Here is a 27,197-nt window from a genome sequence, read left to right as displayed (position 1 = left end):
GGATCCACTATGGTGGAGGTCAGATTTCAGTATTTAGCTTTCTCTCTGACTATGCACAGCTTCATCCCCCAGGCAGCAAGAAAAAAATCCATGTAACCCTGCCTCACTGGTTTTTTGCTTTTAACTTTGTAAATCCAGCTTTAGAATCCCAAAGTCCATCCGGCCGGGCAGTCTGTGCTCCGATGTGTTAAGTACCAGTGGCTGTTAAACTGGAATTTCAAGCAATGCGCTCTGCTCACGCACCTTGCGCTGGCCCCAGGGAATTTCTCTTCCAATTAACCATTGCCAGAAGTCTGTGCAGAACATCCTTTATTTATAGCCCATAATTCCATCTTGCTGCCTCCAGAGGGGAATTTATTAGCAATGCATTCAGGTGTCTCCGATGCATTTGACAGGTTTGGATATCTTTAGAGCAATTTGATCCGACTCCCATTATATTTAAGAGAAATTCTTTGGTGATCCTGGGTTCTCAAGAATGCAGCAGGGTTTTCTGTATTTTCTAGAGCTGTCTTCATGTTATTGAAGACCTGGAGGCATGTGTGAAGTTTAAGGCAAAGGAGAATTTGGTGTCCGTGGGGTAGCCAGTTCACCAGTTCATCTCCTAACAGTTAAAGAGGGAAGACACTGAGGAAGGGGCATGGATTTGCATACAGTCCAGGTCCACCTGCGACCTTGGGTACCAACCTAACCTCACTGTTTCTGAAGTGCGCCTAACGACAGTTACTACTTCATACAACATCTGTTGATGTGAGATTTAAATGAGTATAAGTTTCTATGTACAAGTTTCTAGCTGTGGCTGACGCATAATAAACACTATAGGAGTGATTGATGTAATATTAAAATTTAATAGCTATTTAAGTGTTCTATTAAGTCAGTATGTTTATTTAACCACTCTAGTTGTATGTTCATTTAAAATGTATATACATATATGATTTTTCACATGTTGATATGTAATTGTCCCAACCAAATTTTTTTGAAAAGACTGTCCTTTGTGCATTTAATTGACTTTTCCACTATTGTGGAAAATCAGCTGACTATAAATAATAATGTATAAATATTATATGTATAAATAATAATATATAAATAATGCTATAATATAAATACAAAACTTTGTCTATATCACTGATTATTTCCATAGTTGAATTTAGAATAAATTTTTAGACATGAAACTATTGGATCACATGTATCAATATTTTTAAGATTCTTGACATATGTGCACTAAGAAATTTCCTTTAAGCCCTGGCAAGCAAATTTATAATCTTACTATTGATATATGAAAGAGGTCATTATAAACCACCCTTACCTATAGGGGTTAATATCATTACAAGCATTATGATAAATTTGATAACCTGGGTATAATTTCTTCACTTCCTTGGACTTTCCACTTGCCTCTCCTCTGGAGAATTTGTCCCTGGCTCCTAACTCCTTTCTCCGGCCTCACTCTCCTTTCTTTCTCCTTTGCATTGTCCTCCTTTTCCCGGGGAGTGGGGAGGGGTGGGTGGGTGGGAACCTTGTCTCAGCTGACCACTGTGATTACCTTTGCTATTGCCTTGGCTCACGCTGACATCTATTCAACCAGAAAGAACTTCCTATAAGTAGCTCATTAAGCAGGATATTTTCCCATGGAAAATTTTGTTTCTAAGTAGAATCTGCGGGAAGCTATAAATACAAAATAAAATTTTGACTCCTGTGAAACAATAAGGTATGAACTTAGTAAGTAATAAGACGTAGACTCAGAGTTTTTACCAATTCCAGCAGCTGCTTGCTGCTAACTCTACTTTAGTGCTCCTGTCAGCATTTTAATCACTTTGCTCTTTTACATGATATTCGGGTTTCTCACACAAACTATTATTAATCTACATGTGCTCCATGTGTTGACTTATGTAGATATTTAACCTGAAGTCCAGGAGACTTCATTCATTTTTTTCTTATATTTCATCCTGTTGGTTTTAGTTTAATAATCTGAACAGTATGTCAAGTTTCTTAATCCTGGGGTTACCATATTGTCAATCATTTTGTCCCTTTGTGTTCAAAAATAATTTCAGATTATTAAGTCTCTCTATCTTCTGGGAATTGGAATTGCTAGTAAAGAAAAATAGGACTCATTCAATGCATTGCTTTTATGGAGATAGCTGAATTTAGACATGTCCCTCAGCAATCATTTATCTTGCCACTAGGCCAATGTATACATCTGTATTAGGGAAATCTTATCTATCTTTACCCTTTCTTCTGAGAGGCCTATAGTAAACTTCTACCATTAAACTGCTTTGCTTGTCTGTTTACTACATTTTTGAGATGTAATTGACTATAAAATTATATTAGCTTTCATGTGCACAACATAAAGATTTGATATATGTATATATTGTAAATTATTCACCACAAACAGTTTAGTAAACTTACTTTCTATTTCTTTGTAGTAATGCTCACTAAATTTGTGATTGGTGTATTTTTATTCTCAGTTTAATGGAATTCTATATAATTTGAAAGTAGTGAATACCCTAGACTTTGAGGGGTAGGTAAGGATATCTAATCATACGTTTAGCAGTGTTTCCAAAAGAAAAATATAATGTTTGGTGTACAGAGAGGGAGGGAAATGGAAAAACTACAATTGCCTTCCATTAAAGTCACTCCCTTACCAGTTAAATGGTAAGAAAACCTAGATTCTCCATGGAGAGTAAATGAAAAAAATGTTCAGCATCACTAATCATTGGGAAAATGCAAATCAAAACCACAGCTAGATATCACCTCACACATGTCAGGATGGCTATCATTTAGGGAAAAAAAGGTGAAAAGTGTGGGTGACAGCAGGCCAGTCCCCTCAGGTAACTGTGCCTTCCTGAGTGTGGCATGGGAGAATTGATCTGCTCTGTCTAACAGGCACTGAATCACATTATCTGTGACCCAGAGTAAGACAGTCACATTTTTCTCATGTTATTTTGACAATTAAAGATAAGAATGTAATTTAAGTACTGATTAACTTCCATATAGAATAACCACTAAATACAAAGTCACTGCTGTGTTTTACCTAGGAATTAGACAAGGAAATAAAATTTTGTTTTACTATAAGGAGGGAAAAGCTAAATGAATAATAAATACTAATAATAAAATGAAATAGAATTTCTGCTTAATTTATTAAGAAATCTCTGTATTATAATCTCTAGTTTGTATGACGTGAGTTTGATGAGTGAATTCAGGCATAAAAATATCTTACTTATATCTCTGCCATCAGTATCCCAGAAAGAAAAGTGTATTGTCATAAAGCCTCAAGTTCTTCAATGCCTGTTGAGATGACCACCCATATCCATGAACAGACTTTGGTGAAGACTGAAAGAGAATTAAAAGCATAGTCCTTAGCCATGAACTTGCCCATCACACCCAGCATTTTATGAAAAGTGAAAAGCCAGCATTTTATCAAAGAGGCTCCTGACCTCACTTCATTGTTCAAATTTCTAATGGAAGAAGGAAAGAGAGAAGAGAAAGCAAACCAGATTTGATTTAAACCCATTAGTCATTGTTTTTGCCTCTAAAACACAGACTGGTAGCAAAGCTACTAGTTATAAAGCAGAAATATTTTCTGTGACAACTGTGGAAAAACAAAAAGACTTAAATTACCTACTCAGGTCTGTTTGTTCTCATGGTTCTGATTTTTGGCATTCCTTAACATACAAGCAAATCACTGCCATTGTTTTCATGTGCTCCCAAAAGACAAAGAAAACAAATATCTATCTATAGAGGACACAGTTTTGAACCAGAAACCATGTTTCAAAAATTTACTTGTTTTACTTAGGTACTTGCCCATCACAAGTATATTTAAAATTAACCATATAACTTGTCCTCAGTGATTACAGAGAACATACATTGGGCAAAATTAGTTTGAAATTCAAGGTTTTTGAAATGTCACTTTTCCAGTCATTATTTATTATTCATATACAAAATAATGTTTTCCTACCCTTTTTAATTGAAGTAGAGTCAGTTTACAATGCTGTGCCAATTTCTGGTGTACAGCATAATTTTTCAGTCATACATGAACATACATGTATTCCTTTCCATATTCTTTTTTATTATAGGCTACTACAAGATACTGAATCTAGTTCCATGTGCTATACAGTAGAAACTTGTTTATCTGGTTGTTTATCTGGATTTCCTTGTATTTCTGGTTGTAAGAGATATTCTGCCGAAGTTCAGTAGGTATTCTGGGAGATTTGTTCCACAGGTAGATGTAGTTTTACTGTATTTGTGGGAGAGGGTGAACTTCACATCCTTCTACTCCACCATCTTGGCAATCTCCTGCCCTTATGAAGGAATGTGTAACCACAGTATTCAATATTAACTTTGTAATCAAATATATATTTATACAACCAAAGGCTTTGCAGCTGCTCAAGACAATTGGTCAAAAATGAGCTTTGTAACTGAGATGCATATTTAGATATGTTAGTCATTCAATTCCCATTGATTATAAATGTTTAGAATAAAACTCTTAGATATAGAGACACCAAAGAAGAAAAACAACCTATGACTTTATGGTTTACTTTCCTGACCTGAAATATACTAGAGCAGAAAATGTAGAGGGATAGTTTCTATGCATTGAAAGTTGGAAAGGCAGAGGAAGTGTCCTTGCCCCTTATTGATAATAGCTTCTAGGTCTGAGGGTAGTTGAAGGCATAATATTTCTGCAGTATTCACAGATGTTACCTGTTACCTGTACACATCTAAATTAATATATAACACATCACCTGAATACCAGGGTAATTGAATATTTCTGTAGTAGAAACAAAATTCCAAAGCATTTATAAAATTAAGCTATATTCTCTAATGCTTCTCCTCTAAAGAATGTAATTGTGTACTGATTCATAAAAAGATGGATTTGATGAAATATAAAACAGAGACTTTTCATTAAACATAGAAAACATATTTTTTGAACACAAGAGGATGGATGTATTTATTTCATATTGTATATTAAAAGCAGGTTTTGGTGACCCAGAAAGAAGATGGAAAAGGATGTGGTAAGGGAAAGTGTTGGTTCTGAAAGCAGAAGGTGAAGAAAACAGGAAAAGTATTTATTTTCTAGGAAAGTGTTTTTGTGGAAAGTAAAGCTGGAATAAAGAAAAAAAAATGAGATAATTCACAGACTGTGAGAAAAGTCTTCAGAGCAAGCTTAGATGAGAAAAGGGGAAAAGGAAAATAAAAATTAAGTCAGCCGCTGGGGGGCATAATGAGAGGAGAGCAATTGATTGTCAATTTCCTGGCAATTTACAAAAGGAATGGTGCCCCCAGCCAGGAAAGAGGTGAATAGGATTTCATATATAGGAGGGGAAACAAACACCCCCAAAAAACCTCTGCAGTCTCCGTCTGAGTTAGTAGGGCAGGAGGCTGTCTGGACACAAGTTTCATCAATTCATTACTCTTTAAGGATACAGGAGGAAGGGAGCCCTGAGGAATCTGGTCTGAAAGTTGACAAAGGGAGAACTGAAGACAAGAAATACAGGAACGCAAAAGAAAAAATTCAAACCACACAGGAAATTGAGAACTCAGTGGGATTTGTTTATTTATTCAACAAGCAAAATCAAAATAATTCTAAGGATTAAAATAAGCCCTAAAGAATGCCAGTATAAAGTGGAGAAATTTTAAAAACCGAGACAAAGAGATAAAAAGCACGCCTGCGTTTCTAAGTACGGTGGACGCGCAGAAGCGCGCCCTCTAACGGTAGGGGTTGTGGTTGGGGGCAGGAAAACCTATTACATGGTTTAGCTGGGGCTGGATGAGTTAAGTGACTACAAGGAGGGAAGTCTCTTTCAAAGAGAATAGCAGAGGTTGGTGCTTTATAATGTGTGGTCCAGCATCTGTAGCATCAGCATCACCTGGGAACTAACTGGAAATGAAAACTCTCAATTTGAGGCGAAGAATGCAGACCCACTGACACCCAAACTTCGGAGATGAGGTCCAGCAATCTGTTTTAACAAGTTCTCCGGTGAGCCTGAGGTTGGCTCGCATTAGATTACCAATGATACAAGCGAATATTTAGAAACAAGGAGGAGCATCTTCCTATCACATATAATAGAAGTTATTTTTTAAACCAGTTTTTTATTTTAATTTTAATTTTGGGAGTGCTTTAATTTCACGTATTTTTAAATTGCATTTAGTGTTATGAATACAGATTTCTCATAACATAAAACTCCACATAACTGGGACATAGATCAAGAAAGAAAGTATCGCCAGCATCCCAGAAGCTCTTTCCATACCCCTTCCGGGAATTTTCCCCGATCCTCTACTCCCAAAGATGAAGACTCTCCAGAATTTTTATAATTTAGCTTTCCTTTTCTTCATTTGATCTTCATATGAGTGGAATTTTCCAGTATGCTTTCTACTCTGCCTAGCCTTCTTTATTCATGTTATGCTTGTGAGAGTTTAGCTTTAGCTAAATGCGTCACTGTGTGCTTTTCAGTTGTATAAACATATCAAAACTATGTATCTAATGTAATGATGATGGACATCATCTAGACAATTTCTAGTTTGTGACTTTCATGAATAATTCTACTATAAGCTTTCTTGCACCTGTATCTTGTTTCTCCTTTGTAAATGTATATATACGTATATATGCATATATACATATTTATATGTGCATATATGTATGTCAATTACTTATATACATATCAGTGGAGTTTGTGGTCATGGTTTATGTATTTGTTAAATATTAGTAATTAATAACACATTGTTTGCAAAAGGGTTGTGCTAACTTACGCTCCTGTGAGCATGTATGAAACTTCTCTTTTCTGTACGAACAAGCATCACTCAGCACATCACCCATTTTTATTACAGCCACTCTGGCAACTACATAGTAGAATTCTATTTTGGTTTAATTTTTATTTCTATATTTATTAATAATAGTGAATGCTTTGAAAATTTATTGGGCATTTGATATCTTTTTTGTGAAGAATCTAACTTTTTTGTTCATTGTTTATTGAGTTGTTTTATGTATATATATATAAAACGCTTTAAAGAGCTTTTATAATATGTATAGCACAATATGTAAATATGCATACATATAATTTACATATTTTATTCATCTGTAGGAGTTCCTAAAGTACTCTATTCACTAATTATCAGTGTTAAAAATATTTTGTCCCATTCTCTCTCTTAGTTTTCAGTCTCTCAGTGGCGTCTTTGAATAAGTAGATGTTCTTATTCTTCACGAGATTTTAATGATTTGTGTAATATCTAAGAAATCTTACTTCCTAAAATTTTTATTGTTTTACCCATCACATGTAAATATCCAATCTGATTGTACTGATAATTTTTGTAAGATATGAGATACGGGGATAGTGTCCGAACAATTTCATTTCATTGTCCCTCAGATTTATAGACTTTTATTTCTATTAGTGTGACATTGTATTCATACATTTTCTAAAACTTTCAACCTCAGGATAGACCTAACTTGGTTGTGTTTTAGTACTACTTTTCAATGTCAGTGAGATTTAATTGCTCATATTTCACTTAAGCTTCCTCCATCCATAGGCATGGGACTGAAATTAAATGTTATGCTCAGTAAGGTGTTTGCCTTCAAGTTCCAAATAGCTTTGTGAGATGAAATTGGAAGATTTAGATTTTTCTTCTGTCTAGAAATGTGCTGTCCAGGACAGAACCACTAGCCACTTATGGCTATAAGTGCAAAGAACACACTTTTCCACGTCAGTTTTCAAAGGCCCAGTATAAAAAAATATAAAATATGGCATTAATAATATCCATATATTGATGATTATTTAAATAATTGTGTTTGGGAATGATTGGAGGTAGGTTAAGTGTATTATTAAAATTAACTTCATTTGCTTAGTTAATTTTTTTAAATGTAACTACTAGAAAATTTCAAATTTTATTTGATACTTTATTTCTTTGAACAAGGCTGTTGTGGAACATAATGAATCCAATTTTACACTTTTGACAAACTTTAATGATTCAGAAAATTTAGGCTCAGGGTCCGAGTAGTTCTCCAATTTTCTTTACAGATTATGTTTTATGTTATTGGTATAGTCAGCCATCCTGTATTCTTCTGTATTAATTTTGGGCATGCTTTTTCCATTTTCAGTTTTTCCTGGTACTGAATTATTAATTATTATGTTATACTTCATTCTCCTTTTAATACATATAATCAAATATATGTATATAAATGACCATTTTAATATTCTGAATGTCAAGTAGATCTATTCTTTCACTATTTGATAAGAATTACTGAAAGATTGACTCTAATATTTCTTTTCAAAAAAACATCTTGTTTTGCTCTATCAGTCCCTGAATTGTAGATTTCTATTTATTCTCCTGCTACCAGTGTCTCTGCCCCAGAGAAGGATGTTTGCTCTACTTTTCAACTCTTCCTTTGAAATACTGGCTCTTTTCACATGTGTGATCTCATTTCTTTGTTTTCTCTCTTTCACTAAGAAGTGACCAAGCTTGTCTGGTATTTGGGTGTTGACGTGCTTTCAGCCAGAGACTGAGCAGATTCCTGTTCAAATCTGTAAGGCTTTGATTAAACATGAAAACAAAATTAGATTTATAGAGGCTTTACCTTCCTACCTAATTGGAGATACACTGATTGTGACCTTGAGGTAGAAACTTCTAATATTAGTGGCAGATCTTCTGTCCTTGTCTTTTTGTTGACACCAATTTGTTGTTGCTAAAAAGTAGTTTTCTAATTGGAAATGTAGTTTTTCTACCAGAAAAACTTGCATTTATTCAATGAAAACTTACCTGATGGGTGTACTTAGTCTCAGGCATCCTAAGCTAAAGTCGCACCCTGGAATATGTGATCGACATCCTTCTTTTCAATACGCTCCCAAAGTCTGATTTGGATTCCCCTGCACCCACCTTGTACCCTAACTGAGTGCTCCAGAGACCATCTTGATTTCCGCTTCCTGCTGCTCTGAATTGAGAACTGTGAGTGGGTTTACTTTAGGGATCGTATCCATTTGTTCTGAGGTAACATTTTTTTTTTCTTTTCATGACTCACACATCTTTAGGTACATCTTGAATGCAGTCTTATGTTTTGTGCCTTCTTGCAGACAGTCCTCAGAGCTTCTGGGGAATGATATGGGAATGGGTGTATTTCTTGAACTATCCTCCCTGTGCCTCATTTACCCCCCTGTAATGGACATCTCAATTCAGGCTGCTGTAACAGAACTAGCATAGCCCAGGTGGCTGGTAAACAACAGGAGCTTACTCCTCACGGTTCTGCAGACAGGGAGTCTAAGATCATGGTGGGCACACGGTCAGGTGTGGGTGAAGGCTTGCAGGTTGCAGAATGCCAGCTTCTCATGATGCCCTCACAAGGCAGACAGCAGAGAGGAGGGCTCTCAGGACTTTCTAAGGCATGAATCCCACTCATGAGGGCTCCATTCCCATGAGCTCCTCTAATCCTAATTACCTTCCATGGTCCCTGCCTCCTACTGTCATCACATTAGGGTAGGGTTTCAACGTATGAATTTGAGACACAAACATTCAGTCTATAATAATGGGTATAATCATTAGAGCAGGCAGATGGCTAGATCTGAGCAGAGAAAAGGGGCACAGGCCAAATGGCAGGAATTGGGCAAAAAGGAGGGGCACTGGGGCCAAAGGCAGGAAACCACACATCGTATAAACAACAGGGGTCTCTGGGCAGAGAAAGAAAAGCAGGAACCTCTGGGCTGATAAGCAGCCACACATTTTGGGATGACAAGTGGCCTGGAGGCCAACAAAGAAAGGTGGGAAACAGGAATCTCCACTGTCCGAGTGTAACCTTTTGCTCATTGTACACTCAATTCAATAAAATTAGCCTTGAAGATTAGAAGTACCCACCATGCACCAATGCCGTGACACTTCTGATCCAGACTAAATAAGGACAAAAATCCCCCCTCCTTTCGGGAAGGTGGAGTCGGGGTGAAAATCAGGGAATAGGACCCCAAACCCTTACATCCCCAATGAACACCCCACCCATTCATTTCTACAGCCTGTGTAACCAACTTGCCAAAGAAATGCAGGGCAGCTGCTCACCTGCCCCTGCCCCGCTCCCCCCTTACAGTGAACCATCCACCCCTTAATAAAGCCCCGCTTTACTTTCTTAGTGAGAGTCACATGTTAGGAAGTTAACAAAGCTGATATGTTTAACTGCTAAAATGTCATGCCATGCATAGATGAAACTGAATTAATAACATAAGAATAAGGGTACTTAAATGGTATTTGCTAAGGTAGGCATAAAATGAGTAGCTTAGCATTTAATTTATCTTAAATACCTAAATATCAATATTTCACATGATGACTTTTAACACAGATGAATACTAAATATTTGCATCAAATACCCTTTCTTATTTTGAAGTAATTCTTCATCTTGACAAATTCTTCAAACATGAGTCGACAAGATGGCTGTCTTTCTTTAATTTTCTCATGTTTTTTTGCTTATTACACTTTTCTACTCCTTGAGCAGAGCTCCTAGCAACCTTTTCTTACTTTCTCTTCCCACAGGAGTAAAAGGCAAATTGCTCTCCTATGTGATGACGTCTCTGTGTGCTCTACCCTTAGAGTATAATAGCTTTATTCTCACAATGAAAGTAGACTGAAATGAATTTTTATGGATAAAATATTCAACTAACCGCTATGCATTATTTTACACCAAATTGCTTTAGACAATTTTGACACTTCATTAGAGCACTGACCTAAAGAACTTACTAAAATCATAATAAAATATTGCAGTCTAAAATGATCTTCTCTTTACTGTCACTTTTTAGTGGACATATGTACCTTCTTAGGAGAGCAGAGCTAGTTTCCTTTGTAGATGCCCCATTAAGATCGCCATTAAAGTAAAATTTACTTAGGTGATTGAATAGAATTTCTGCTTAATAGTTTAAATTATTTGGACCATGTGTCTTATATACACATGGCTGTATGCATATTTTGATGTCTAAAAGATGAAAAGATGCATCACTACTTTTGTGTTTGCCCTCTAATTCTTTTTATGCTGAATAGATTTTTAATGCCCTATATTTTGATATAAAGGGGTTTATTTTCACATGGTGAATCATTTAAGCATTTTAACATATTGAAGATGTAGAAAGAGAGCCTACATATTCTGGGCCATACCAGTCCATGCCAGCAAATGGTCACACTTTGTTTTTCTTCTTAATATTGCTCCCTGGTATTTCCAATTTTTCCATTCTTTTATTTGTTTGCAGATAGACCATAGTCTGTTTTATTTACTATCTTGCCAAAAGCAGTAAATAGCAGCTGAAACATTCTACTACATTTGTGCTTTCCATCCTCTTCTGCTACAGGTGTTGAGAAAGCTTGCATTTCAGTTTCTCTCCAGTTACATCAGGTGATACTTCATAATGTGAATCGGCAGCTTTTCACCCTTTCACATTTCCTTGGTGCCCACCACTCAGGAAGCCAATACCACACCTTTTAACTTCTCATTATGGCAGAACCTCAACTTTGGCAGAGTTTTCAGTAGTTGCCATTGTAGGCTAGACTTACATTCACCTGACACGTTACATTTTAACTCAAAGTTTTCCTTACACAGAAGTCATTGGAAGCTTGGTGCCTCCGTAGGGTAGATCTTTCCCAAGTAGTGACTCAGGGGGCTAGACTGCTGGAATATGGGAGGGGCGCCGACTAGAACGTGTGGCTTCCAAGTGGCCAGTGAACTGAAGATGGGGAGAGATGGAAAGGATGTACATCCACACACAAAGGCTTTGCCTTGGACTGAACACACAGAATTTCTCCTAGGATCTCATTGGCAAGAACATGCCCCAGCTTATAAAGATGGCTTAGAAGTTCATGTCACCTTTGGAAGTAACAGATGCGCTTTACTGTCTCCACCACATTGTTCCAAAAATTCTGGCTGTCATTAGTGAGGTGTCAGCTGGGGATCTGACCAATTGCTGACTCCTTCCTTGCTGTTCAGTGGATCGTTCCTGCTGACTTTGCACCAAGTCTGTACAAAAGTTTCTTTTAAACTTCCTATTGCAAAGCTAAGTCCATAAGAACTCAGAGTCTCTCCAGGGCATTATAAGTGGAAAAAAAAAAAAGTCAATTTCAAAAAGCCACACATTACTTGTATAACATTATTGAAATGACAAAACTGTAGAGATGGAGAACAAATTAATGGTTGCCAGTGGCTACAAAGTTGTAAGAGAATTAGGGATGAGTGAGACTGTAAAGGGGTAACACAAAGGAAATCTTTGTGGTGATGGAATAGTTCTCTACCGTGTCAGAGGTAGTGTTACCTGAATGTACACATGTGATAGAATGACACAGAGCTTTAGCCACACATTGTGCTGATGATGGTTTCCTAGTTTGACAGTGTATTATGGTTCTATGAGATGTATCCGTGCCCAGGACTTCTCAGTACTATCTTTGCAACTGTATGTGAATTACTTCAAAATAAATACTTGTAAAATGAACATTTCATTGTTCACTAATTTTTCCTCTTGATTACTTTGGAAACTGCCACAATAGATATGCACAGAGGTATATTTATACATTGAGAAATTTGTTTGTTTGTTTGTACAAGATGCCAAAGCAATTATTTATTTATTTATTTATTTATTTATGTGTTTGGTTTTCTTTTTTTAACACATGACGTTGTATCCTGGAGTGGGAGTATTGGACTTGTTACCCCAAAAGGAGAAGACCTCAGTTCTTGTCTCACCTGAAAGAGAATTCAGACAGTAGGGAAAAAAAAGTGTTGTGTAGTTAAAGATTTTAAAGGTTTTATTAGCATAGGGAAAGTGCACCTCCAAGAATGGGAGGCAGGCTGATCAAAGGGCAGACAGCAATGGCCTCTGTTTGACTCTTCTGTCTTATACCCTCGCTTACATATGGTCTCTTGATTGATTAATGGCTTTGCCCCTGGAGTGCTTAGTCATATTTGCACCCCTTTTTAAAAAATATATTTTTATTGAAGTATACAATGTTGTGTCAATTTCTGGTGTACAGCACAATACTTTAGACATATAGGAACATACATATATTTTCATATTCTTTTTCCACTGTAAGCTACTACAAGATATTGAATATAGTTACTTGTACTATACAGTAGAAACTTGTTTTTTTAATCTATTTTACATATAGTAGTTAGTATCTGCAAATCTCAAACTCCCAAATTATCCCTTCCCACCCCTCCTCTCCTGGTAACCATAAGTTTGTTTTCTATGTCTGTGAGTTTGTTTTATAAATAAATTTGTTTGTCTTTATTTTTTCTTTTTTAGATTCCACATATGAGTGATATCGTATGGTATTTTTCTTTCTCTTTCTGGCTTACTTCACTTAGAATGACGATCTCCATGTCCATCTATGTTGCTGCAAATGACTGTCTTTTATTATTTTTATGGCTGAGTAGTATTCCATTGTATAAATATATCACAGCTTCTTTATCCAGCCATCTGTTGATGGACATTTAAGTTGTTTCCATGTCTTGGCTATTGTAAATAGTGCTGCTATGAACATTAGGGGCGCATGTATCTTTTTGAATTAAGTTTCCCTCTGGATATATGCCCAGGAGTAAGATTGCTGGGTCATATGGTAAGTCTATTTTTAGTCTTTTGAGGAATTTTCGTACTGTTTTCCATAATGGCTGCATCAAACTACATTCCCACTAGCAGTGTAGGAGGGTTCACTTTTCTCCATGCCTCCCCAGCATTTATTGGTGGACTTTTGGATGATGACCATTCTGACTGGGTCTGAGATGATATCTCATAGTTTTGATTTACATTTTTCTGATAATTAGCAATATTAAGCATTTTGTCATGTGCCTATTTGCCATTTGTACGTCTTCATTGGAGAATCGCTTGTTTTGGTCTTACAGGGGTGTTAAAGTCTCCTACTGTGATTATATTCCCATTAATTTCTCCCTCTATGTCTGTTAGTATTTGTTTTATGTATCTAGGTGCTACTTTATTGGGTGCATATAAGTTAATGAGCATAATATCCTCATCTTGTATTGCTCCTTTCATCATTATACAGTACCCTTCTTTATCTCCCTTTATGGCTTTTGTTTTAAAGTCTATTTTGTCTGATATGAGTATTGCTACTCTCTATTTGCATGAAAGATCTTTCCCTCCTCTCACTTTCAATCTATGTGTGTGCTTCACTCTAAAGTGTGTCTCTTGTAGGCAGCACATTGTAGGCTCTTGTTGGATTATTCAAGCTGCCACTCTGTGTCTTTATATTGGAGCATTTAGTCCAATGACATTTACGGTGATGATAGATGTGTGTTTACTGCCATTTTGAACTTTGTTTTCCAGTTACTTGGTATTTCTTCTTTATTTCTTTCTTTTCCTTTTTATTTTCCTTTTTGTGGTTTGATAACTTTCTTTTGTATTAGCTTGGTTTCTTTTTGGCATTTGTGACTCTGTTGTATGCTTTTGATTTGTGGTTACCCTTACTATATCTGTTTGCTTTAGACTGATAGTCATGTAGGCCGAGCACATCCTAAAAAAAAGAAGAAAAATAAAGGAGAAAAAGGGAGAGAGAAATCTATATTTTCTTGCTCTCCTCTCCCACCTTTCTATGATTTGTTATATTCTTTATTTTTTCATCTTCATGTTTATTCTCTTGCAACTCATTGTAGTTATCCCATTTCCAATTATGGTTTTCTCATTTCTGTAGCTTCCTGTTTCTTTTCTATTTAAAGCAGATCTTTCAATATTTCTTTTAATATATGGATTTAGGATTGCTGAATTATTTTAGTTTTTGCTTGTCTGTGAAATTCTTTATCTCTCTTCTACTCTAAAGGATAGTCTTGCCAGATAGAACATCCTAAGTTGCAGCTTTTTCTCATTCAGGACTTTGAATATATCTTGCCACTCCTTTCTAGCCAGCAGTGTTTGTGTAGAGCAATCAGCTAAAAGCCTTATGGAGGTTGGCCTTGTAACTCACTCTTTGTTTTCTCTTACTGCCTCTAGAATCCTTTCTTTCTACTTAATTATAATATGTCTTGGTGTATGTCCTGTTTGGGTTCTTCTTATTTGGGAATCTCTGTGCCTCCTGTACTTGGATATCTGTTTCCTTCTATACATTTGGAAAGTTTTCAGTCATGATTTCTTAAAATACGTTTTCAATCTACTTTTCTCTTTCTTCTTCTTCTGGGACCCCTGTTATGCATAGGTCAGCATGCTTCATATTATCGCATAGGTCCCTTATGTTGCTTTCACTGGTTCTTATTTGCTTTTCTGTCTGCTGTTCTGATTGATTGACTTCTGCTGTCCTGTCTTCTAAGTCACATATTCATTCCTCTGCCTTGTCTAGTCTGCTTTTGACAGCTTTTATCCTGGCTCTTATCTCAGACATTGGGTTTTCTGTTTTTAATTGGCTCCTCTTTATAGTTTCAATTTCATTTTTAAAGTATTCTCTGTCTCTATTGATAGTCTCTTAGTTCCTTCAGTGCATTGATCATTCCCTTTTTGAGGTCATGATCTAGCAGACTATTGAGGTCTATTTCATTCATTGTTTTTTCATGGGATTTCTCTTGTTCTTTTAATTGGGAGTGGTTCCTCTGCTTCTTCATTTTACTTATATTTTCCCGGCTCTATGGATTTAGGAACATCCATTATCTACTGTGGTATTGAAGGGCTATTTTATTTTTGTTTGTTTATTTTTATTTAAAGTGGGAGTGCTCCTGTGTAGACTTCGTGCATCTAATAGTTTGTTTGCCATGGCTGTGCTTCATGTGGACGGTTGCCATGCCTTTCTTCCGTGAGTGTTGGCTGTTCTCCTTTTGATTGGAGCTGTGGTTAGGGGTGTGGTGTTCAGTGCCTGCCTTGATTGTTGTTGTTGAGCTGGACCTCCTTTTTTGTTCTGTAGTTGTCACAGCCTTGTCAGACCCAAGTCTGCTCCCTAGAATATTGGCTTCTATACCCATTTGTGAGCTGTGCTGTGTGGTGGGCTGGGTGGGAGCACTGCAGCTGGGAAGGGAGTAGGCAGGAGATGCCCACTTGGCAGTTATATGTCACTTGGTATGGGGGCTGACAAAATGCTCTTTATTGACACTTACTTTGTCTCCACCTTAGCTGCAGGAATGTCAACCACCAGCTCTGCTGTCCCCCAGGTTCGGAGCCCCAGTAACCACGAGTCCAGATCCTGCCAGTATGAGGAGCTAGGAACCACTGTAGCTAGAATGCAGTCGCATGCCTGGGTCTGTGGCATGCCAGGGTTTCAGTGCCGACTCCAGCCCCACCCCCCCACACAGTAGGGCCCACCAGCCTGTTGTGAATGCCTGTGCCAGCCCATGCCATGGGTCAGGGCTCCGCTCACTGCATGCTCATCCCAGCGGCGTGGGTCCACAGAAGGTCCAGAGAGAGCAAACCTGCCCTCTCTGCCTGGGACTGTAAACAAATCTCCGTCCTGCCTGTGCCACTGGTTGCAGGGCCGCTGGGTATGGATTCAGCTTCAGCCCTGCCTCCCCACAGCAGTGATGGCTATGACCAAGCCCGACCTCCCTTATGAGGATGCAGTAACAATGGAGCGAAGCAGAGAAAGCAGCTGTGGCATGGCTTCATTGTGCCCCTCCCCTCACTCACACCAGAGGTGGTGCTTTTTTATGAGGGTCCCAGGTTGTTCTGTTCCACAAACACCCCCAGCCAGAAGTCACACCACCCTCCAGTCCCCCGAGGCTGCCTCTGTGCCCTGGGGCCCAGCCCTCTGCCTGGGCTGCTCGCCAATCTCCTGAAGCCAGTCCTGGCTTGTCCCTGCTGGCTTGCATCTAGGGCTGGGGGGTCACAGGGACCCTCTGCATCTGTTCCCCATAGTTCTGTCTGCCACGCAGTTGCCACTTTCTCCTCTGAACCTCAGAAGCCCCGCTTCTGTCCCCACTGACCACCTGGCTATAGAGAGGGCATCCCAGGGTGAAGGCAACTTTCTTCCTGTGCCAGTCAGTCCCTGCAAGACTGGTCCTGCACTGAGTTTTTTCTTTTATTTCTTACCAGATTTTCTGAGAACCCTCTTGTATTTTGAAATGAGAGACACTCTGCCAGAGTTCATTAGTTGTTCTGTGTGATTCAGTGAGCTTGTAGATGTAATTCTTGGTGTATTTGTGGGAGATGGCAAGCTGGGGGTCTCTCTACTCTGCCACCTTGGCTCCTCCCCCTGTTCACCCCCTTTTGCACATGTCCCTACCCATGATGCACACAGAAAGGCCTGGGGTGCGGGTGGTGTCTAAACCACAATGCTAATTATATTACGGTCAGCATTGGGTCACATCAGGTTATGTCCTTGTCACTACCATGCAGTTGTGGCTGTCAGGTTCTAAGCGGTTTCCTGCCAACACTCATTTAGAGGAAGCAAATCCCCTTTATGCTGAAGGCAGGCACGTCACCATTTTCTGGACCTTCCTCCCTCTCCTCCACCTTATCTGCCTGGTGCACCCACTTATCTAATCACCTAACACATCCAAGTCACTAAATAAGCAAGCAAATAAATAAACAACAAGAACAAAAATCCATGGGTTGGGAGGAGTGTGGCTCATTCTTTAGAGTTGCTACAATGTATTATCTAAAATACCTAGAGAGGAGAGACCATCCTCTCTCTCCTCCACCTCATGTACCTGGTGCCTCTCCTTATCTAACTGTCTAAAAGACTAATGCTAGCAATCAAGTGATTTTTGAGTCTTAATCTCTTTTTTAAAGAACAAATCTAGAGGGTGTATGTTGTGGTGAATTATAATAGGATTAAGTGGAATGCACACTTTTTTATTATTAACCTGGCATTAATCAACCAACTGTCTGGCATGTTGCAAGTTGCTTAACCGCTAGCAAAATGAGTTTTTCATTAAAAAAAATTCAAACATAAAACTAGATAATAGTGATGTTTTATACATCTCAGGCTTATCTTAAGGATTTTATCAGATATTATGAATGTAAGTGCCATGGAAACTGCAAGCATTACATACATATGAAGTCATATTATTCAAATAATTCTTCCCATGATGCTAACTAACCTTTATGTCTTAAATATAATTAAATTTTATTTCCTATAATTATTTAATATGATAATATGTTAGTATATCACAACATTGAGAAATACATATTCATTGTTCTTTGTGTGATCAGAATAATTATCCAGGTACTAATACACTGAAGTTAGATGCTGAGCCATTTTAATATAACAATGTCAATACTGTGATCATTCAACATTTTATATTGCCTTTATATTTTAGAATCTGGCACACAATTCAAGCTTCAAATCCATTAATAGCATATATTCTAAGTTTTTCTTTTCTTTTCTTTTCTTTGGCTTATATATTCTTGCTAAGTAACAATAGTTGGAGTTTTGTCTAAAGCTTTTTTTCCAATGAACTTGTATACGTGTTGGCCTTAGGTTATAAAGTGATTGGTTGACAAGGCTTATGAACTTGAAATATACATATATATATGTTTTTACTTTCTGTAGGTAATTTCTGGAGGCCAGGTATGCCATTTTTAGCAGGAAGTCGAACATGTCCCTATTCAGCTCTCCCCAGCATGTGTGAATTGTCTAATCAGGCCAACAAGGAGTAAAGGAGTATGTTCCATTTCGAAGCCCAGGACTTAACAGGTAAGGCAAGGCTTGTCAGGCCAGTCCTGCAGGTACCTTTCATTGCCACTAGGGGGTGCCCAAAGCATCATGCTGACCCATAGCTGACAAATGCCTCTCAACCTTGCGATGAAACACAGATTGATCCTGCTCTTATGAAAGCTGCAGTGGGGCTACCAGACTTAGGCCATTAAGGTCACTACTTTACTTGTTCTAGTCACACAATCTTAGGGTGGGTGTTAGTGGAAGGCACGTGACTTTCCTGGGGTACAAATTTAAGAAGGTATCCGCTCTCACATTGCAATCAGTGCCAAGAGCGCATACGTTCAACTCTGCTGTTGGTAGACAATCTGTCAACAAGTGAACTTGGCCACAAAGCTAGTCTCAACAAGTCTGAAAGAATTAGAGTCATATGATACATTCTCTCCAACCCTAATAGAATTAAATTAGAAATTCATGACAGAAAAATTTTAAGAAATCTCCAAATATTTGGAGATTAAACAAATTTCTAAGATAACCTGAGTCAAAGAAGAATCACAGTGGAATACACATATTCACATCATATCAAAATTTATGAAATTTAGTTAAACAATGCTTCCAGGGAAGTTTATGGTTTTAAATTTCCACATTAAGAAAGAAAATTGTCTTAAAGCAATAGCCTAAGTGTCTACCTTGAATGACTAGAAAAAGAAGAGCAAACTGAACCCAAAAGACACAAAAGAAAGGATTAATGGCAAAATCATTGAAACTGACAAGAGAAATTGATAAAAAAAAAAAACCAAACACTGGCTTTTGATAAAAACAAAACTGACATAGTTTTGGTTGGACTGACCAAGAAGTAAACAAGGGAAGACATGAAATGACAAAAGAAGAATTTGAAAAAGTTGTAACCATGTGTTATGATGAATGTTAACTAGATTTATGGTGGTGATGATCTTGCAATATATACATATACTGAATCATTATGTTATGAGCCTGAAACTAACATAATGTTATATGTCAATTATATCTCAGTAAAAAAGTTGAAAAGTGAAATCAACCCAAATGTTTACCAACTTGTGAATGAATAAATAAAATATTGTATAGTTTTGAATTGATTCTTTGGCAGTAAAGGGTAACAAGGTAGTGATACAATATGAAAAATCCTCAAAAACTTTATTCTAAGGAAAAGAAGCCAATCACAAAAGATAGTACATTGTTATCATTCTATTTGTATGAAATGCCCAGAAACAGTGATCTCTAGAGACAGAAAGATGAATGGTCACATGGGGGTGGAGCCAGGGACAAGAAGGGACCATATAAGAGCTCTTTGTTAATGGAGATGTGCTAACACTGGTGCTGAGGGTCCAATAGCTCCATACATTTGCAAAAATTATTGGATTCTAGATTTGCAATGGGTGAGTTCTATGATATGTAAATTACACCAGGAAAATGTGTTAGAAAAGATTTCATGAACTCTAGAGCCTTTTTCTGTACTAAGTTGGCTACATGCCTATGATCACATTTATTTTCTTTGTGTGTGTCATCTTTTAAGGCCCATTCTGTAAGGAGTCAATGGAACATTGTTTTTCTCAGTCTTGTTGGGAAGGGGGAATTAGTCAAAATGAGAGCTTATACTGGGGAATGCCCAGAAGGCTTTCTCAAACAAAATTGTGAAACTGATGTCAATGGGTGTTCACCGATACCATGTCAGAATCATACTGACTGCACTCCTATTCCAAAGGTAAGTGTGACTCTATCATACAAGGGAGCTATTTGAAATTATTTTTTACCATTACTAATCTGTCTGAAAAGTACAAGTAATTAAAATTCTAATTAACATATTATAATTTCTTAATTCAGGAAAATCAGAAAAGCTACTTAACTTATTTTCATTTTTTCGTATTTTAAATAGAAACCATAAATTCAAAAACACTCTTCAATTTCATTTTTTTGTTCTTCTGCCAGAATTCTCCCATGTGAACAATGTAAATGTAAATGTAAAAATGTAATCATCTAAATTTTCATTTTTAGTTATTTAACATAATTTTTCTTTATTATTTCATTATATTTACTGTTACATTTTAACTTTTAAATTTAATAGTTAAAGAAGAAAGACTAGGAAATCATTTAATAATTCCTACAAATGAATATCTTTCCTTTTAATAAGATTGATACTTGAACTTATAATAAGAATTCATATTCATATTTTAATGACTTCCTTACATGTCTGGTGGTTGATACTGGCAGTCAACCAGACCCAACTACCAGCCAGAACCCTAAGTATAACTTCTCCATGCGGCTTGGCCTTTCTCACAGCATGGTGGCTGTGTTCCAATAGCAAACCTCCCAAGACAATCAGAGGTCTTTTAAACTTAGCCTTGAAAGTCACAGAAGATATTTTCCCCAGAGTCACAGCTTGCTTCCACTCAAGGAGGGAAGTGCAGTCCTCAACTCTCAGTTAGGGGAGTGTTGAAATACCGTGGTAGGAACAGGTTGCGACATGGGAAATGATGTTGGGATATTTGGGAAAATAGAACCTTCCACATTGTTACACTGAGAAATTCTACTACCTGCTCATGTAAATAGTTTTCTCCCCTCCCCATGTAAGAATCCATTCATTATATTTGAAATACCTGAACATTTTTGTAAAAAATTACCTTTTAATCTTTTCTAGGATGTCATATGCATGTGTTCACCAATATTGACAGCAAGTTGCTTTGTAGGCAACTTCAAACACCACATGAGTCATTTCTTTGCAAGACTGATGCCACAAGTATGAAATATGACAAAAAATGATCATTGTAGGTAGGATTACTTAATTTCCTACTTTTAAACAAAAATATATGAATTTTAAAGCCATGTGGGCTGAAATAAAACAATGTTCTGTTTCAAGCTTAAATTTTATTTAATGGCTTACAATATGTTATTTCCAGTTAAAGTAGAAAAATGTGAATGTGTTTTTATGGGATATTTAAACATTGTGGTATTGGTTTTAAATAAATCCTTGAGAAATTCTCAGACAGAATTTGAACATACAGTTATAAAACATATATTTTGCTTTATAATGGAATTTTGTAGGATAACTGAATAATATCTGAAGGTTTAGAAAGAAGAGGTGATGTAAGTATCCACTGTATTACTTCTACTGCACACATACAACATTAATATTATATTTTGAAAGTGTAGAGTAATTATCTCTTTCTGAAATTCACAGATCTCAGCTGATAGTTTTCATTTAGGATCTTTAAGCAAAGTTTTAGGAAGCAGTGCCTTATTTAAATAAAAACTTGCTAAAAATTACCAACTTTTAAATGACAGAAGTGACCTAGTTATCTGGGCCTATAATTTTAGACCATTTTAAATAGCTTTGTAGACACTTCCTCACAACATTAAGAAGTACAATTTGTACTGTTCACACTTGCTTGACTTTTATCCAGCTGCTTAAAGTAAGTTCTGTCGGGCATTAATGAAGGGCTGTAAACAGCCTCAAAATTTTAGAATATTCATAAAAAAAGAAAATTAAAAGCTCTGATACAGGAAAGCCTTAAAACACACTGAAAAGAAGCATTCATGTACATCACAGATGTACAGTAGACAGTACTTTGAGCAATTTCAAAGGAATCTAAACACAAGTTTACCAAAAAAATAAAATCAGTTTTTAAAATTTGACATTTTCAAAAGAGAATGAAGAGAAACCTCATCATTTCAATACCTTAGAAATTAGTGAGTGCATGCAATCTTATATTCACTTACCAATAAATCCATCCTTTTAAAGATATTGACCCTTTAATTATAATTTCTGGTTCTAAGCCTTATAGCGCTAGTATATTTGTGAATCTACTTACAAAAGTAATGTACTTTTAAAAATATGGATAGCATTATATAAATGAGGTAAATGTACCTTTAAATATAAAATTCATTCTTTGTCAAATATGATAATTTTATTGGCCCTTATTAGCATGATTCTGGTTGTCTAGAAGGCTTTGTTTTAAATTTTATCATCAAAGGGAAAATGAGATAGCTAGAGGTATTACTGTCATGCCTCAGTTTATTTTTCTATCATTAATAAACTTAAAATTATGGAATTTGATCTTGAATGCTTTATAAAGCATGTTTTTGATAGGATGAATGTTATAAGGATACAAGTTAGGTTTCTCTAGGATAAATACATCAAGTAAGTAACAAGTTGTAACAACTTTGAAATTAATGAACAACTCATGAAATTAATATGAACCAGTACATATGTGTTCTAATTGTTGAAATTGCCCATGTTCTTTAAGAATTTACATTAAGCACAACATACATTGTGCTCATTTAAAACTACATAATTAAAAACATTGTCTCATCCTTTGGCTAAATTAGACTTCTGGTTAATAGAGCTTGACAGGAGATATTAGGAAATATTAGGGAAGTGACAGGAGAGTAAAAACTAAACTGCGTTAATGAGTCAGAAATAGCACAGTCCAATTCAAATGAAGAGAGAAAATCTAAGCTCAGAAATCAGTAAGAATGTGGTGAAATCTGAAGCACAAAAACAGTATTCCAGCACCCAGATTCTCATCCCTCCCACAACTCACCACGGATAGTTGAAAATTCCCTAACTTTGACTCAGAATGAAGTGACGGCTATGTCATCAATATAAACTAATAAAGCATGAAGTTAAAACAGTGACAAAAAGTAGTCTGAAAGACTATTTCTCTTTTCTCAAAGGAAATTAAGAGAATCACTGAAAATAAAAATAAAAGCCCTTTGATTTAAATGCGTTTAGCAAAAAAATTATCTGTGCATTGTTATCTTAAAATGCGTATTTTTCTAAAAGTGATTCTCACACTATCTGCACCAGAGTTTAGCTATGTTAGACTCTCCTGAAGAGCTGTTTAAAACAAAAATAGTTGTCTCTTGCCCCTAGAGTTTCTAATTCAATATGACCCAGTGAGGACTGCAAATGTGTATTTCTACCAAATTCTTGAGATGCTGCACTGAACTCAAACAGCACCAATGAGGAAGATCCTCCTTTATCTTCTCCCCTGCTATATCCACACACCTCAACCCAAGCATTTTCTCTTCTATTCTGAATCCGGGGTTGGGGGGAGTGTGGAGCTGGGGAAGAAGTAACATGAAGAGAGGAGAATAGAAAGGTGATGATGGTATCAGTTTCTGTACTCGCACAGATGGACTGGATCTAAATTCCTATGATTAGATGAGAGAGGAAATAAAAGTGCTTGCTTGAGAAAGACACTAAGACATTAGGCATAAGAATTCAACTGGCATCTCCTGACCACAGGCAACACAGGGTTAGACAGGAGCTCATTTTCACCTGTGCCTACAAACTGGGAGCATGGGGGGCACAAGTGCAACCTGGTGGGAAAGGAAAAGGGATAATTGATGTCTTGGAGTCATCAGGCAGGTGGAATAGAAAGTCGATGATTCTCTGAAACTACTGAAGGATGTGTTAGTTGGGAGTGCTAATAATTTGAAAATAAAATGGAGTTTATGAGCTACAGTAATTGCAGAAAATGAAAGATATAACATAAGAATACTTGAAGAGTCTCTCATAACAGTGAAACCCTCTTCTACAGCAGTAGAGAAAAGCCAAGTGTAACAGATGGAATGCCCAGCCCTCAAGAGACTTCCATTCTAGTTGGCAGGTGCTGCTTTGAGGAACCATTCCGTCCTTTTCCTAGACTGTATATTGTTGTATGACCCCAAGGGAAGACACAAGGACACCAGTGAGGAAGGTGCTATGATGTACATCCTAGAGGTGGTGGTGACTGACACTGCCCCCAGGAAGTCACATGATGGTGATAATTAAGGGCCAGATTTGGAATATATTTCTAAAGGGAAGAGTCAATATTTTGCTGAAGGACTGGATGTGAATCAAGAGATAAACAGAAGTCGAGGATAATGCTAAGCTTTCTTTTTTGCTCCATTGAAATGTTGAAATATATTTATCTAAAATGAGAAAATGTGTGTAAAAAGCAGCATGGTTGGGAAGGGTGGAAATCAAGAAATCAGTTTGGGCATGTTGGCTGCAATAGCTAAGTGGGAACCCTGAGAGAGGCATTCAGATGCATAAGTTTCCATTCTAGAGGAAAGGTCTCAGCTTCATATATGTGTTTGAATTACAGTAACAAAGACATGGCATTTAAAGCAGGAAACTGGATGGGTTACCTTGAAGGGAGCTTGGACAGGGAAGTGGGAGGTCTGCAGATGAGACCCTGGGCACTCTTCTATTTGAGGAAATTAAAGGACAGGAAAATAAAACTAAGAAGTGGCAGTCAGTGAGTCAGGGCTATAAAAATCATCACAGGAAATAGGAAATACTTTAAGAATATTAAGACAGTGCTATATTATCTCAAACAATGTGGCTAAATATAGTTAGAGGAAATGAGAACTGATCTTTGCAATTGGAAATTGGAAATAAGGACTCCCTTGAAAAGAGCAGTCAGACAGAATGGTGTGGAAAATATTGGGTAGACCCATTTCACAGGTGAATGGAGGGAAAGAAATGGACTTTTCCTATAAAAGGTATTAGGAATATAGAGCAATGGAGTGGCAGCTGAAGGACATTCAAAATTGGCCATCTTTAAACAGTAGGAGAGATGGGCTGGGGTGCGGCACACAAACAGAGGAGCAGGCTTAGGCAGGACAGTGGACACTACATCAATTACAATGGAGACAAAGCAGGATATTTGTACTGATTTAGGTATTTTGAATATGTGGGGTTGAATCATTTGGAAAGTGTCTTCTGATTGTTCTATTTCTCAAGCAAAATAAGAAGTCATGTGAAATGAAAAGGTGTGAAGTCATCCACATGAGTAGGAGGAAAATGGAGCATTACTGATATGCAGCAATAATGGACTCCTTGAAGCTAGTGATCATGGATTAAGAGTGAGTTCAGTCTACAGTACTGTGCAGTATCCTCAGATACAGGAAGTTATTCACATGTTCACATGAAACAGCTTGGGTGTTTAATTCAACTAAAATTGGGTCTTGATCGGGCTACAGTAATGGAGAGAAGAGGGCAGGGGATTTTCAGGCATATGCAAGAAGTGAATATAGAAATGAGCCACATAATCTAATTCAATAGGTAAGGGTACAGGGAGAGACTAAAAGACATTTGAGAGTTGGTAGGGGCAATGGATTATGGGGTTGAAGAGTTGTTTTCAGAGCACGAGAAGGAGTGAGCTAAAAAGGAGAATGAGGCCGTTGATGGAGCATGAGATCTTTGACATTAAGATGATGGCAGGAACATCACGTGCGATGGTTTTGGAGCATGGACAACCCTGCAGTGGAAGTAGGTTGGAGGTAGAATGAAGACTGAGATTTTGAGCTGAGACAGCCTCCTCCTCTGAGAAGCTAGGGTTCTAACTGGGTCAACTCTGCAGATATTGAAATAACTAAGTGAGACTGGGATTGTATCAGAGGAAGGTGTGATGGGCAAGTTGTCAATAACTGAATTAGAATGAGAAGAACGCCCAGGAGGGTTAGCTGTTAAGGACAGCACAGGAGGAGACAGGGAAGGTACCATCAAATAACTGCGATGTTTAAGGAGGAGGATGGAACATGATTGGGAGGTTTCTGTGGTGAATGGTGATCAGGGGTTCAGGCTGGTGGCCTCGAAGATAGATCAGAGGGGGGCAGTTGTGAGAATCGGCATTAAGTCAGGGGTGTGCGGGCTGGTCAGGTGCTCAGGGAGCTCAATAGACAGCCCGGAAGCTCCTCCAGAGTCAGTGCTGAGGATCCGGGTCAGCCCTCTAAGGAGCGCTGGGCAGTGGCCAGAGGGGCATCATGACCTGGCAGGCAGATTCTGAGCTCTCGGCTGCACACCAGAGAGGGAAGGGCCTGGACCACTAGACCACATGAGGGCTTGGAGACACTGCTGGTACTGCCATCACACACAAACACATACACACACACACACACACACACAGCACAGAGACACACACCTGCCTATTTTAATATTTACTGAATGTAATGCCTCTAATATTTTCTACATATAAAGATGATCACATTCTGAATATTTGGAATGAAATGAGGAAACATAAATCAGGAAATCAATGTTAATGAAACTACTCAGTGTCTTTATCTTACATCAGTTTGTCTTTTTCTTCCAGCCTGAAACTCAATCATTTAAACAAATATTTACTGAGAGTTACTTTTGTAAAATATGCCAGAAACTCGATATTGGAAAAATAAGCACTATGCTTTTAAAAAAAAAAAGCAGAATTTTTGTTCTATATACAGATTTTTGCTTTCTGAACCTTTTATTTTCTACCCTCAAATTCAAAGATATTTCCTGGAATAATGATGTTCTATTTTATTCTCTTAGCTTATTGTTTTGTTTTGGGTTTTTTTTTTCCTGTTTCCTACTCACGGAGTCGCAATTATAGCTTGCCCAACTTATGTGTCAATTCAATGTATTAAAATATGTTTTTTTTTCTCAAGTCAGTTTCAGCATTTCATTAGTCTGTGTGATGTCTCACCATGTCAGCCCTGGAGAGAGTTAGCATTTTCAGTTTCTGTCACAAATCAACCTAATTAAGCATGCATCGTGACTTTGAAATAGAGTGTTGGACCACAGAATTGTATAGGTAGACAGATTTCAACATATAATAAAGTTACATTTTTACATTAATTTTGGGGAAAAAAAACAATCACACTTTTGGATGAGGAGTTTGCTA

At 37.2% G+C, this 27,197-nt stretch overlaps 1 pseudogene; it reads left to right on the top strand.

The window, feature by feature from the left end:
* The window catches only part of LOC102516666, a 36,950-nt pseudogene extending 10,226 nt beyond the window's left edge, over positions 1 to 26,724 (top strand).
* Positions 26,725 to 27,197: the final 473 nt, after the last annotated feature.

This window comes from Camelus ferus, chromosome 1 (genome assembly GCF_009834535.1).
Source record: "Camelus ferus isolate YT-003-E chromosome 1, BCGSAC_Cfer_1.0, whole genome shotgun sequence".
Classification (NCBI taxonomy): Eukaryota; Metazoa; Chordata; class Mammalia; order Artiodactyla; family Camelidae; genus Camelus; species Camelus ferus.
The sequence above is the reverse complement of the archived record's forward strand: the minus strand, read 5'-3'. Positions and strand labels throughout refer to the sequence as shown.